The sequence below is a fragment of the Sciurus carolinensis genome, chromosome 12 (genome assembly GCF_902686445.1).
Source record: "Sciurus carolinensis chromosome 12, mSciCar1.2, whole genome shotgun sequence".
Classification (NCBI taxonomy): domain Eukaryota; kingdom Metazoa; phylum Chordata; class Mammalia; order Rodentia; family Sciuridae; genus Sciurus; species Sciurus carolinensis.
Window position 1 is genome coordinate 6,332,166 of NC_062224.1, and position 13,272 is coordinate 6,345,437.

A 13,272-nucleotide genomic window follows, 5' to 3' on the forward strand; every position below is an offset into this window, starting at 1 on the left:
AATCTTTAGAGCTTTCCTCAAGTCACCTGCTCAGGTCACATTTTCTAATCACTTCATCTAAATTCTTCATAGTCTCCTCACATCACGCCTATTTTTTCCCCATTTATTTTGTTAACACCCACTGCAGTATGTGCTGTGTGAGATTGGGACTTCATCTTTTTGTTTTTAATTGCTAAACCTCCAGTTCTAGAACACTGTCCAGCCACTCTCCTTGTTGAATAGGCCTTCAGTGAGTGCTCAATGAACCAATGAATCGATGAATGAGGCCATGCAAGCTCAGGGTCATTTTATTTTTCTTATTGCAGAAGGAAAAACTGACCAAACTACCTCCATTCTGTTCTTATCATGCAGAGTGCCCCAGGGCCTTTCTTTTTTGGGAAAGGGGGAAAGAGGTGTGCATCCGTACCAAAATTAACACTAATCCCATTATATAAAGTGAATTCTAGGATTGTAGACGAGAAGAGTGATGAAATAAATCATCAGGTTCAATCGAATGTATTTTGGTATGCCTGGCTTTGTTAATAATGCTCTTTTTCCATCAGAAATACAAGAGAGCCAAACTCAAACCTTCTGAGGGAGCTGAGGTGGTTCCCTTGCTGGCAGGAATCTGATCTTTCAAACCATATTCATCGCTACTCAATTTTTAAGAATTCTGTTTCCATAAATGCTCATTTACATAATTATGAGCCTATCTATTAAAAATGAATTAAAGAAAGAAGATGAAGGAGGGTGAATTTGGAATTCTGTGTCTCGCATTAGGAAATCTACAGGTGAGTATGGGCTTTGGGTCTCTGTACTGCTCAAGAGTGTGTGGCGTGGGATGGCCTGGATGTGCCACCAGAGACTGAACAGCTTTACACTAGTTAGTGGGTGTGATGGTTCATCTTGACCGTCAGCCTGACTGCATTGAGAGATACCAAGAAAACTGGCGAAGCACACTTCAGTGTGCGTCTGTGAAGGTTTTGGCAGAGATGAGTGACCAGTAGATGGGAAGCCCCGCCCCGAATGTGGGCGGGGCCGTCCGCCGTCCAATGGGCTGGGGCTGCATGGACGCATGCGCAGAAGCGAGGGGCGTGTCTCTTTGCAGACTGCATTCTCCTTCACTGGGGTTTTTGCTTTGGGTTTGTTATTTCATTTATTTTTTGCTGCTGCCGTTGCCCTGGAAGGCGACTCCATTCTTCAGCCTTTTTGTGGGAGCACTGGAGATGGACCAGAGGTGCTCCACCACTGAGCTACCCACCAGCCTTTTTATTTTCTATTCCGAGACAGGGCCTCGCTAAGTCTCCAAGTCACTGAGCAGCCTCGACCGTGACCCTCCTCCTCCTGCCTCTGCCTCCCCGATCGCTGAGACACAAGAGAGCGCTGCCTTGCGTTCAGCTCCTTCCTCAGTCTCTGCATGCAGACTCTCCTGGTTCCCAGGCCTCAGTCTGGACCGCGCCGCCTCCCTGGACCTTCTTCCTCTGAGGCGCCGGGTGCCTGGGCTGAGCGCTTGCTGGTTTCCGTGCTCTCCAATTTGCAGATGGCGGCAGTGGCACCATCCAGCCCTGATCCCGTGAGCCAATCCGTAAATCCCTCAGAATGATCCGTTATCTATACATCTTGGTTCTGTCCCCCATGGAGCCCTAATCGAGTGGGCCTATAGGGTTTCTGGGACTTCAGTCATTCCGAGATGCTGGTCAAATATTATACTCTAAGCAGATTTTTTTTTTCACATTAAATTTTCAAGTTTTGAAATAGTTCTAAACATACTTGGAAATAATGCATTTTATTTTTGCATTCATCCAATACTTACTGAGGAGCCACCAACACCAGGCCACACCTCCCTGGAGAGAGAGTGCCGGGGAAGAAGCAGGACCTTGCCCCCCGGGGAGCTTGAGGTTTAGTGGGGTTTACAGGACCAACTCATTTTTCTTGCTTTTGAGAAGTAGCTTTAAAAATCATAATGTAATGAGTAATCTGGTTTGAAGGGTGTTGACGTGGACATGGTCACCATCTCCAGAACTGCAGGTCTTCTGAAGTCGTGTGGGTAGAAGGTATTCACTGGAGCCAGGGTTTCTTTGGAATCTAGGGGCCACTAAGTTCCAAACACCCAATTTTCAACACTCTGTGAATAGTTTTCATGAACCACAGGATGAACTGTTTTCCATAGGCATGGAACCTCGGGTAGGAATGAGTTTTTCCCATCTCATTTGACTGGGAAAACCTTTGTGCTCTGAATCAAAATAGAAAACTGTACTTATATACAGGTGCGGCTCCAAAGTCAGTATGTAGAAAGTAGGAAGATGCTTTACTGGGTTCGTAGGAAAGTTTGAGGTCAGATAGAATTTAGAACGGTTATGAGCTGCACTTCCTGATATTTGGGGTTGGTATAGAGGTATTTGCTGAACAGAGACTATCTTTTGTTGAAACAAAATGTGATCTAGACACTAGAGCAGTTTGATTTGAGGACACCTGGTGTTCTTTCCTATCATTTCAAAGAACATTTTGGTGTAGAGTATTAAGGTGTCTGATATTAATTCTTAAATTGGTTTTCAAAGACAACATGCTTTACGCTTCCAGAACTGTGAGGTCCTTCTCGAATTTTATCCATTTGCATTCCTCCAACCATCCTCCAACCACAGTTTTCCTTTTGCATTTTCCTCGAAACCCGTGTTTCTCAACTGGATTTTTCTCATTATTGCCCCACAGGGAAGGCTTTTGGACTTTGTTCTCTAACTGACCTCTGCATTTCATGAGATTCTAATACCATAGACATATTGTATGTTGTTATGTACTGGGGCCACTTGGTAGAAGCCGTTGCATTTTCTAAGATGTTTTTCGCAAAGCCACTTTCAGCCTCTACAGGTGATACCATCCCCATAGGAAGAGGACCTCTGTCTTTTCTACTGGGACAGAAGACGTTCTGCTCCTGGGATGTGCTGGCCACCTGTGGGAGACCTTCCCTGGCTCCTCACCCTTCGCACAGTCCCCAGCCCCCATAGGGGCTCCTCCCCTTAAAAGTTCTGTGAGAAGCAGTGTCCCTTCTCCACTCACTTCCTCCATCACTGTCCTCTGAAAATCCTGATCCTTCTGGACGTGGCTCCTGAGTTGACCCACTTATTCTTCCCAAAGGATTCCCACTGAAACATCTCCCATGTTGCCCCTTAACACTTGATTTCAGAACAATAAAAAAAAAAAGACAGTATATTTTTCTGAGGCAAAAACAAGAAATTCCGAGCACACTGCATTTTTTTCGAGCTTCTCGCTGCTGTTTTCAGCCTCACTGGCCGTGGGTATCCTTTAGCTTGCTCAGCTCCAACTGGGAAGCCCGCCTGGCTCTCCACTGAGGTCCCGTCCAGGTGAAGCACTGTCCAGATATGTCCACTGTGTTTTGGTTTTAAAGATGATTTACACAGTTTTTACACTCCTGTGTCACCAATGAGTTTTTAAGTTGACATAATACCTGGGTTTTGGCTCAAGCCGTGGTTAGGCTTCTTGAAGGAAGGGGAGAGGAAAAAAACTGTATCACCTCTGTGGTGGGTTAGGCACAGTCCTGGGGGGCCTTAGTTTTAGAGCCTCAGAAATGATGGTTGAGGCTGCTCTGTGGCAGGCTGGCCCTTGGCCCCCGGGTGGGCAGCCTGGGTGTGAGGGTGCTGCACCTTTACTTCTATCACTTTCTCTGTTACTTAACAAGTAACTTATCTTGACAGCAAACACAGGTCACTTAGACAGTTTCTAACTGGTTGACCTCCACAAAAGAATAAACAAGGAGAATGAGTTGTTATTGGACTATATATATATATATATTATTGATTATATTAATCAATAATTTATTTATCTTTTGCACATGTAATTATATAAAAGTAATGAATCTGTCATTCAAAAAGTCAGCTAATTCCCCAGGATTCTGATAAAAGAAGAGCAGTCCTCAGCAAACACCTGCCCTCCCAGATTTCTGCTCCTAGGAGTCCTGAGAGGTACCACTTACAACTGTTTGGACTGGTTTATTTGTTGTGTGTTTTTGTTTTTCTGTTATTTATTTCCATCTTTCTTAAATGTTGAACTTTCCTAATGTTGAAATCAGTTGGATTATTTAGCTAACTAAGGAAAAGGCTCACGGTCAAGTGGGATTTAGTTGCTTCTTTGGAGTCAGCATGGTTTGGGGGTATGGAGGACATACACACATACTTATGCATATTTTTTAAAATAAAGAACTGTTAGTTTATTTTCTGTTGTCACTGTATACCTTTGCTGTAAAATAAAATCATATTGATATTAGAATAACATAAACTCATGGGTAAATTCTTGTGGAGAAGAAGTCAGGATTCCTGATGAATGAACGGAAGTGTTCAGTTGGGTGCTAGTCATTGGTGGCATTCAGGGTGTGACAAGTAGTCTGGATGCACCCGGATGCACCAGATCTCACTTAGCATATTTTCCAATTTCATCCATTTGCCTGCAAATGCCATAATTTTATTATTTTTTATGGCTGAGTAATATTCCATTGTGTAAATACATATATATACCACAGTTTCTTTATCCATTCATCCATTGAAGGGCATCATATCTCATTTGTTTACAATAAAAACAAATGTTTTTATTGTTTATGGAGCAGGGTCTCCATAGCCAGCCTCTGAAGCCTGGGGTCCCTGGTAGGCCTCTCATGGTTCTGCTCTTTCACCTACTCCTTTGCTTGCTTTCTGTTCACAATTGATTTTGTATTGAACACACATGCTTTTGATGGGACTTAAATGCTCATCTCTGACATAAATGAAAGAAGTAACTCTACACTGAATCATGGGAGTGGCCTGCATCTTAGAAAAGGTGCTGATCCCTTCCTCAGTCTGCTTCTAGTGAACCTGAGTCATCTTGAACATTTGGTTGGGTCATGTGTTCTGAGAGCAAGCGTTCACAGCAGTTGCATGTGATTTGGAGCAAACCATCCTGCAACCTTTCCAACCTGTCTGTGTGGATGACATTAAATAAACATTAACCTCTCCCTTATGTTTGTCCCAAAGCAGGTAGTAGGAAATCTGGAAGAGAACTAAATATTTTCGCTCAGATAACATACATTTTGAAAAGCAGGTCTAGCACAGACAGTATGTCTACTTTCACATATTGCCGTAAATCAAATCCACTTGACATTGAAGATTAATCCAGCCTACAGAGTAGAAGTTGAATACCTGTTTTATGCAAAGCATGTTGGTTTGTTTCTTGGGATCCTCTGATCTCAACGAACCCACGGCTCATAGTGAAAATATTACTTGTTGGTAGAGAAAACACAGTTTGACCCTTTATTCCAGAAAAATTCTTTGGTAAAAATATCAATATTGATATTTGCAAAAGTTATTGGGCTTACTTGTGTCCAAACAACCTTAATTACTTCCCTTGTTATATCTCATTTAATCCTTAAAACAATATCACAGGTTTCATTTAATAGATGAGTGTGAAGGATGAGCACAATAAAGATAAGTGATGCAGTGTGTCCAAGCCAGGTTTCAAACACCCAAGGATCTGACCGATCTGGTCTTCTCAGTCTTTGAGCTAACAAACAGCTCTCTTAGACTGGTACATAGGAAAACAATTCAAGTTTTTATACATGATATTTTTTAAATTCCTACTTCTTGTTTCACAATAACAGAACATGAAATTAAGAAAAATTAAGGCCAGAATAAAAAATACAAATAGTTGAGAAATAAAAGAAACAGGAAGGAAATATAAAGTTGTAAACACCTAAGAGAGATACGTTTTGACAGGGTAAAATTGCCGTATGTACAAATGCAAATCTTTATCTGTTGTTATGACCCACCTAAGGTATCACTGTAGCATCACTTTTGACAATGTTTCTAGTAGTCACAGGCTGAATTTCACTCAATGATGACTGAGGTGTGTGGCTTGATTTTTTTTAATCAGGTGTGAGTGGATTTCTCCCTTGGGTTTAAATTCAAACAGATGACAAAAGTGATTTCAGTACAGGAACCGAATGTTAGCAAGTGCAGGAGAGAGCTCTCCCCCTGCGCAAAACAGAGGGGAGTTTCTCCGTAGGCTGAGAGTCTTGTTCCTGAAGCTGTTCGTGGCATTTCACTTGCTTTCTGTGGACGGATAATAGTAACGTGAACTGGATTGAAATTCACTGCATCTTCTTCCCAAGGAAGGTGCACCGTCTGTACTAGTGACTAACAGTTGAGTGGTGAGTTCTTTTTCTTCTTTTGGCTGCCGGTGACATTTTCCCTCTTTTCGGAAAATGGTTTTAGGAATTGCTCACTTGTCAGTCAAGAGGAAAGGGTTTAAAGAAGTGTAGGATCTATCAAGGACTCTGCTCAGATTTCACTCATTCCATGATGGGAGGCAAGCAGACCTTCTGGAAGGGTTTACCCTTGACCCTCTTCCTCTCCACATGAGTCACATGAATATGGTTTGAAAACCCAGTTTCTTACCAGCTCACAAGCTACCTCAGCTTTCTGGAAAGACAAGAGGACGAACAGAATGGAAAATGAGGGTCCGGTCACTTTGTTGTTGATGAGGAGGCGGGAGAAGGAGTAGGGAGGAGCATGCAGGGTTGCTCAGCAGAGAGTCCTGGGTCAAGAGTGCTGAGCTACATCCTGAGAACTGGGGTCCACTGGAGCAGCACCCCTGGTATCAGAGGCTACCTAAGACAGACTGGTAGGTAATCTTGCAGCCAGCTCCTGGGGAAAAACTGTGTACGTAAGCTGCCATGACCTTCTGAGACGTGAAGATAACAGTTTCATCTGTGACTCTATCTTGCTCACACGTGTTGTCAAAAGGAGAAAATGTGTGAATGGAGAAAGATTTTATGAAATGAAATTCATAGACACAGGACAGCGTAAAGCCCGTGCTATTGTGTATTTAGTGGTCTGTGAGTCTGGGCGAACTTGGAGCCTGCTCCTCTGGTTCCTTAAGCAGTTATTCCTGTGGTCATCCGAGCCCCCACGTCCCATAGGCAGGCAGGACAGCTCCGTGTCAGTAGACCGCATGGGAACAGGCTGTGAAGGGCTGAGTTCACAGGAGCAAAAGATCAGAAGTGCATTGGATGGCCATTACCCTAGACACACACAGACCTGGTTTATATATATATATATATATATATATATATGTGTGTATATATATATATTAAAGGTTTTTTTAATTCATTTTTATTGTAAACAAATGGGATATGATGCCCTTCAATGGATGAATGGATAAAGAAACTGTGATATATATATATATATATATATATATAATATATGCAATGGAATATTACTCAGCCATAAAAAATAATAAAATTATGGCATTTGCAGGCAAATGGATGAAATTGGAAAATATCATGCTAAGCGAGATAAGCCAATCTCAAAAAACTAAAAGACGAATGATCTTGCTGATAAGTGGATGCTGACATATAATGGGGAGTGGGAGGGGGACAAGAATGGAGGAAAGAGGGACTGTATAGAGGGATAAGAGGGGTGGGAGGGGTGGGGGGAAGAAAAAAATAACAATAAATCAAAAACTCTTACCCTAGGTAAATGTATGTTTACAAAAACAGTATGCCTCTACTATGAAGACCTATTTTTAAACCAGTATGTGAGATTGAGAAATCAAGATTAATTTGTTTGAATGTTTTTTAAAATTAATTTTATACCCACATGTGTGCACATCTTTAGAATGGAATTTCAGATTAGAAATAATTGTTGAGTATTTAAGGACATCTAATTTGGATATTTCTAATTTAAATCTTTAGACATCATCCGGGAATTAATCTATTAGTTCTGAGTTCTGTAGATTTCCCTCTTAACTAAAGTCAATTTGAAAAATAGAGTGAATTTCGGACTCTAGACAAATGAACACAATGAAGAAAAAAATGATAAAGACTGCGAATTTTGTTAGGACTATTTGACAGAGGATAGTCAATTCTAACAAGCAGATTTTCCTTTTTTGATGAAGAGTTTAATTTGCCATCACCAAAAATTCATTTCTGAGTTAAAAACTATACAAGATTGGATACCAAAACATCTCAATTTGCAATAAAACTAAGTAACAGATTTCCTAGACTGCAATGCCTGCTCTATTAGCTAAATGATTCCTAACGTTTTGCTAAAATGTATCTATCTACATTCTGGGGTTGAAATAGAAGTGCTACAAGTCACTTGCCCATGACAGCAGGACAGTGGGCCACTTATGGGCATATGTCCCCCTGGGAGAGGACTCTGGCCAGGCAGGCAGGGTATGTCCTTTTGAAGGCCACACATTGCCAAATCTGAGCCTGTTCTTTTATTTACTTATTTATTTTCAGGTGACAGTTGTGCACATTTATGGGGCACAGTGTGATGTTTCAATACATTTATACACTGCATCGTGATCAACTTGGGATATTTAGTGAACTGTTCATTTCCAACATGTTTCGTTTCTTTGTGATGAGACCATTCAAAAGCCTCCCTTCCAGCAATTTTGCATTATACCCTCCAGTGTTAGGGATGCTGGTCATCCTGCAGTGTAATAAGACAGCAGGCCTGTTCCTCCTATCTGACGGTGGCTTCGTACCCTAGTGACTCACCGCTCTCCCTTCTTCTCCCCACCCTCCTGGTCCTGATCTGTGGTAACCACTGTTCTTGAGCCTGTTTTTAAAAAACAAGAATGCAGACTCTCTGTAGCCAGAGCTTCGGTGATTTTAAGAGAGGCTTAAAATTACTTTTTAGGATGACTTGTGCCAGTGTTTAAATATCATTTTATAGATGTGCGTGTGTGTAATATATAATATATTAATTTTTAAAATATTGAATGGGAAACAAGATTCCTGAGTTTCAGACCTTTTGGTGGACAGTTGCTTTTTCAGTGTCTGGATTAAGGAACCAACATCTGTGTGCACAGCTCAAAATATTGTGCACCAAAAATGTAATGTCCTCTCCCTTGGACTGTGCTGTGCGTCTTAGAAGCAACTTGTGATTTTGAGTGAATCCGTTGTTCTTATTTTCGGGAGAAATAGCGTTCTTCCTTAGGGTTCTCTTTTCAATTTCTTTCAAACTTTGAATTTTTTTTTAGTCCGTGAAAGCACAGTTCTTTCAAACATGTTGGCTTCTTGGAAAAACAAAGGAACTGACCTTTTTCCATGCATGGTCCTTCGCCCTCGGTGTTTCTCAGGGGAAGCTGTTGTTGCCATTGGACAAGGTGCCAATCCTGAGAAGAAAGGAACACACTGCCTGCGGTCTTCGGTCATTTGGGTGGTTGATTTCCTTGCTGCTGCTTTGACGTTAAGATTCCTTTATTTCCCAAGACGGGGACTCATTGGAAGGAAGAGAAAATCCAGTGTGTACCAAACACGGGGTGTCCACAGAAATAAGCCCTGAAGGAGGCTTGGGGTTCAGAAGCCCAGATGCTGTGAGGGAGAAGGGCGTGCTGAGATGCCCTGGTTAGGCACACGTGGCGGCAGGAGAGGGCAGGGCCCCCACTGTCTGAAGCATAGGGACGGGTAGGCGGGAAGGGAGGGGAAGGGAGAGGGATAGCCACACTGCCGTTAAGGGGTCTGTGTTGCTCAGCTCTGGGTGTCCCGTGCCTGAGAGCGTGGTGACACCTCTCCCTGCTGTCCATCTCCCACCGTCTGCCTTGGTGAACGTGTTAATCTGTCTTGATCTGACTTTCTCAGCTGTCCAGCTCTCCGGAGGATCCTTGTGAGTACAGTCCACTGAACACAGTCATTGCAGTCCCAGGACCTCCCACCCAGCCTTTCACGCAGACTGACGTTTTCCAAAAAGTCAGCGAAAGCATTGCGCTTTCCATAGCTTTAACCATGTGGAAACACAACTTGTCCTAACATTTGGAACTTGCTTTCAGCGAAGGACAGTAAGTGCTGTGGGATCTGAATGTTGACGTCAGGAAATCACAGGGAAAACATATATATGGCTACTGAGTTCATCTTCCTTTTATTTTGAAATATAGTTGTAAAAAGAGGGATAAGATTCTGTATGATCAAAGCTTTCAGACTGGGGGATCCTCTGGTCTGTTTTGTTCCTAGATTCCAGCATTCGATTAAAGTGTTAACAATGCCCACGGCACCCACCACAGTGGGAAGGAGAGCGGTTTCTTAGGTACACGCGGATGGGAATTCAGATGCCTTTGACCTCCTCCCTCCACGCTGCGTCATTCTTCATGGTCTTGTTTTATAACAGCTTGTCCAGGGAGCCATCAAACTGAACAAGCACATCTTGTGTGGTGCCAGTATAAAGCACTTTTATTTATGTCTTTTTCCCACTGCCCCTGTACATCATCTCAATGAGACGGATCGTTTCCCTGCCTCGTGTGACAATTCAGCAGTCCAGGGACTTTCTGGCCCTCCTGCCTCACTTGCAGACACAATTCTGTAATTAAAGTTCAAATGCGGCCTGAGGCCTGGCCTTCCCTGACTCCAGCCCCTTGGGGAGCAGGATTGTAATCAGAGGAGACCTGCGGTCTCTGCCTGAGTCCATCAGGTGGAGGGCTCCCTCTCCGTCCCTTCAGGGCACCCTGTTGACCTGCCTCTACCTTCACGCTTACATGCTTTGTTGTCCCCGGCTGTTTTCTGTCCTTGGCAATAAGGCCTTAAAGCTCTGACCCTTGCTTCCTCCATGCCTGAGTGACATGGAGGAATGTGGGGGCACCAGGAGTGGACGCTCAACTGGGAGACTCCTCACTGGAGCCCTCAGACGCCTGTGGAGCCCCAGGAGATTCAGATGCCTGACCACCCGGGGCCTCTGCATCAATGGAAGTGAAAAGTTCTACAGGGGATCCTGGTGCAGGCTTGAGAGTCAGGGATTTGTTGAGTTTTGGTAAACCTCATGGTCGCAGCACATTTATCTTAAGGGAATTTTCAATTTTACCTAAAAATGAAATTATGAAAACTGGAGGCTTTCCCCATTTTCCCTCATTCTGAGTAAGATTATTAAAAACAAACACCCTCCATCCTCAAAGACTGACGGGTCCTCTGCCTTCAGTATAAGTCCTCTGGGAGAGCTGTGCCTGTTTCCCCTGTTATTCTGTCTTAGTAGGTTTTTATGCTGAGAGTCAAATTTTTAACTGTATCTTTTACCTGAATAGATCCTTATTTTTAAGGAGAGAAATTAATATGATACCTTTATAAACATACGGTAATATTAAAAAGGAAATCCTGGGGACCGTGATGCAGGCTGTTCACCCTTCTCAGACCTGACCTGGGTTATTCCGTAACTTTAATCACTTACACATTTTTCCCCTTTATTTAAGAATTTTTGTTTTGAATAGAGAAAAAGGTAAAACAAGGATGTAAAGAATACATAAAGCTTCTAAAATGCATGGTGTTCTAGGAAGTTAGGTTTTCTACGAAGAAAATTAATGATAGATCCCAGTTTATCAATTTTTTAAACACTGAAACAGTCTTTAATTATTCAACAGACATTTATTGTGCATTGGCAAGAACTGTTCATCAGGTGGTCATAAAAAGACAAGTCCATGCGATATGTTTAAGAATCCTTTTTGACTTCAGTAATTCTGATTTCCAAACTTGGTGAGCTGTTATCTCAGGATAACCAGGTAGTTCCCTCCCATGCTGTTCTATTTTCTAACTCTTGGCTATGAAGTGCACCAATATTTTCAATTCTTTATTTGGGATATTTTTTATTAGTGCATTATAGTTCCGCATAGTTTGGGGGTTCATTTTGATGTAATCATACAAGCATGGAACATATTGACCTTTTTCTTAGATTAAAATGACTTGACATAAATTTGCATTTGGTTTTATAAGCTTAACCTTCCTTTTTGCTAATAAATGTTTATCATTTATCACAATTAAGTATTAAATTCTCCTTTAGAATACTCTAAGCTATGTTGTTTTTAAAAGCTATGTACTTTTTAAAAAAAAATTTATTTGTTCTAATTAGTTATACATGACAGTAGAATGCATTTATGCATTTTGATAAATCATACATAAATGGAGTGTAATTTCTCATTTTTCTGATTGTACATTTTGTAGGATCACATCGCGGTTATGCAGTCAAATACGTACATGAGGTAATAATGTCTATTTCACTCTACTATCCTTCCTACCCCCATTCCCCTTTCCCCTCCTTTCAGTCCCTTCTACCTATCTAAAGAAACTCTATCCTTCCCTAGTGCCCCCTGACAATTGTGAAGTAGCACCCACTTATTAGAGAAAACATTCAGCTTTTGATTTTGGGGGTTTGGCTTATTTTGCTTAGCATGATATTCTCTAACTCCATCCATTTACCAGAAAATATCATATTTTCATTCTTCTTTAAAGCTGAGTAATGTTCCTTCATATATGTATATGACATCACATTTTCTTTATCCATTCATCTGTTGAAGGGCATCTAGGCTGGTTCCATAGTTTAGCTATTGTAAATTGAGCTGCATTGCTGTGGCTGATATTCTCTAACTCAATTCATTTACCAGAAAATGCTTTAATTTCTGTTTTAATATGTGTTCTGTATGTGTGACTTGTTATTTATAGATAGTTTCCCTGCTTTCTAAAGATGCTAGCTGATCTTTCATGATTTGATCTCCAAAACATGATTTAGAAAATATTAAGAGTTCTTAATCTTTTATTCAGAAATTCCCACTGGTAGTGTGCAACTTTCACTGTGAAATGCATCACCTCTGGGTTCTCGATCCCTCTATGTCTCTGCTTTGGGCTAGCTCTTCAGTCTCAGGTCTTCATTGCCAGACCATCCTGCTGATGCCAGCATTTTTCACTGGGCTAAAAAATTTGCTTAAGCCTTTTTTTTTTTTTTAACTTATTGAGGCTGGAGGTTATAATTGATGTTTCACTGTGGAAGGTGCAAAGTTCAATAATTGAAAGGCACTCAGAAGCAATTCTTCTCTTTAGATGGTGTCATTCTTAAGTCATAACAGAAAACATTACCTGTTGTGGTGAAAAGGGGAAAGTTGGGCTGGGGATATAGCTCAGTTGGTAGAGTGCTTGCTTCTCAAGCAAGAGGCCCTGGGTTCAATCCCCAGCACCTCAAAAAAAAAAAAAAAAAGGGACGGGGGGAAAGTTCTTCCTTGTTTTATATTTTGTGAAGTGCTACTTTCCATTGGTACATTATAATTATACAAAACAGTAAGGTTCATTATGTCATATTCATCAATGGGCCTAGCATAATTTGACCAATCTCATTGGGTAATGCTCTGCTTTAATGAAAGAATAAGTAATAATCTCAGTAATAATACTATGAGGAATCTTGGAGATTACAGTATTTGTGGTTCGGTATTTTTTTTCCTGTTGAAGACTGCAGCTGACACTTCAGAGTTTTATTTTGTGTAGTAACTCAATGT

The 13,272-nt window shown here is 41.6% G+C and overlaps 1 non-coding gene across 1 annotated transcript; it reads left to right on the plus strand.

Moving 5' to 3' along the window:
* The first annotated feature begins 12,888 nt into the window (after positions 1 to 12,888).
* Positions 12,889 to 12,962, plus strand: Trnae-cuc (transfer RNA glutamic acid (anticodon CUC)). The gene has a single exon. It is a non-coding gene; the product is annotated as a tRNA-Glu (tRNA).
* Positions 12,963 to 13,272: the final 310 nt, after the last annotated feature.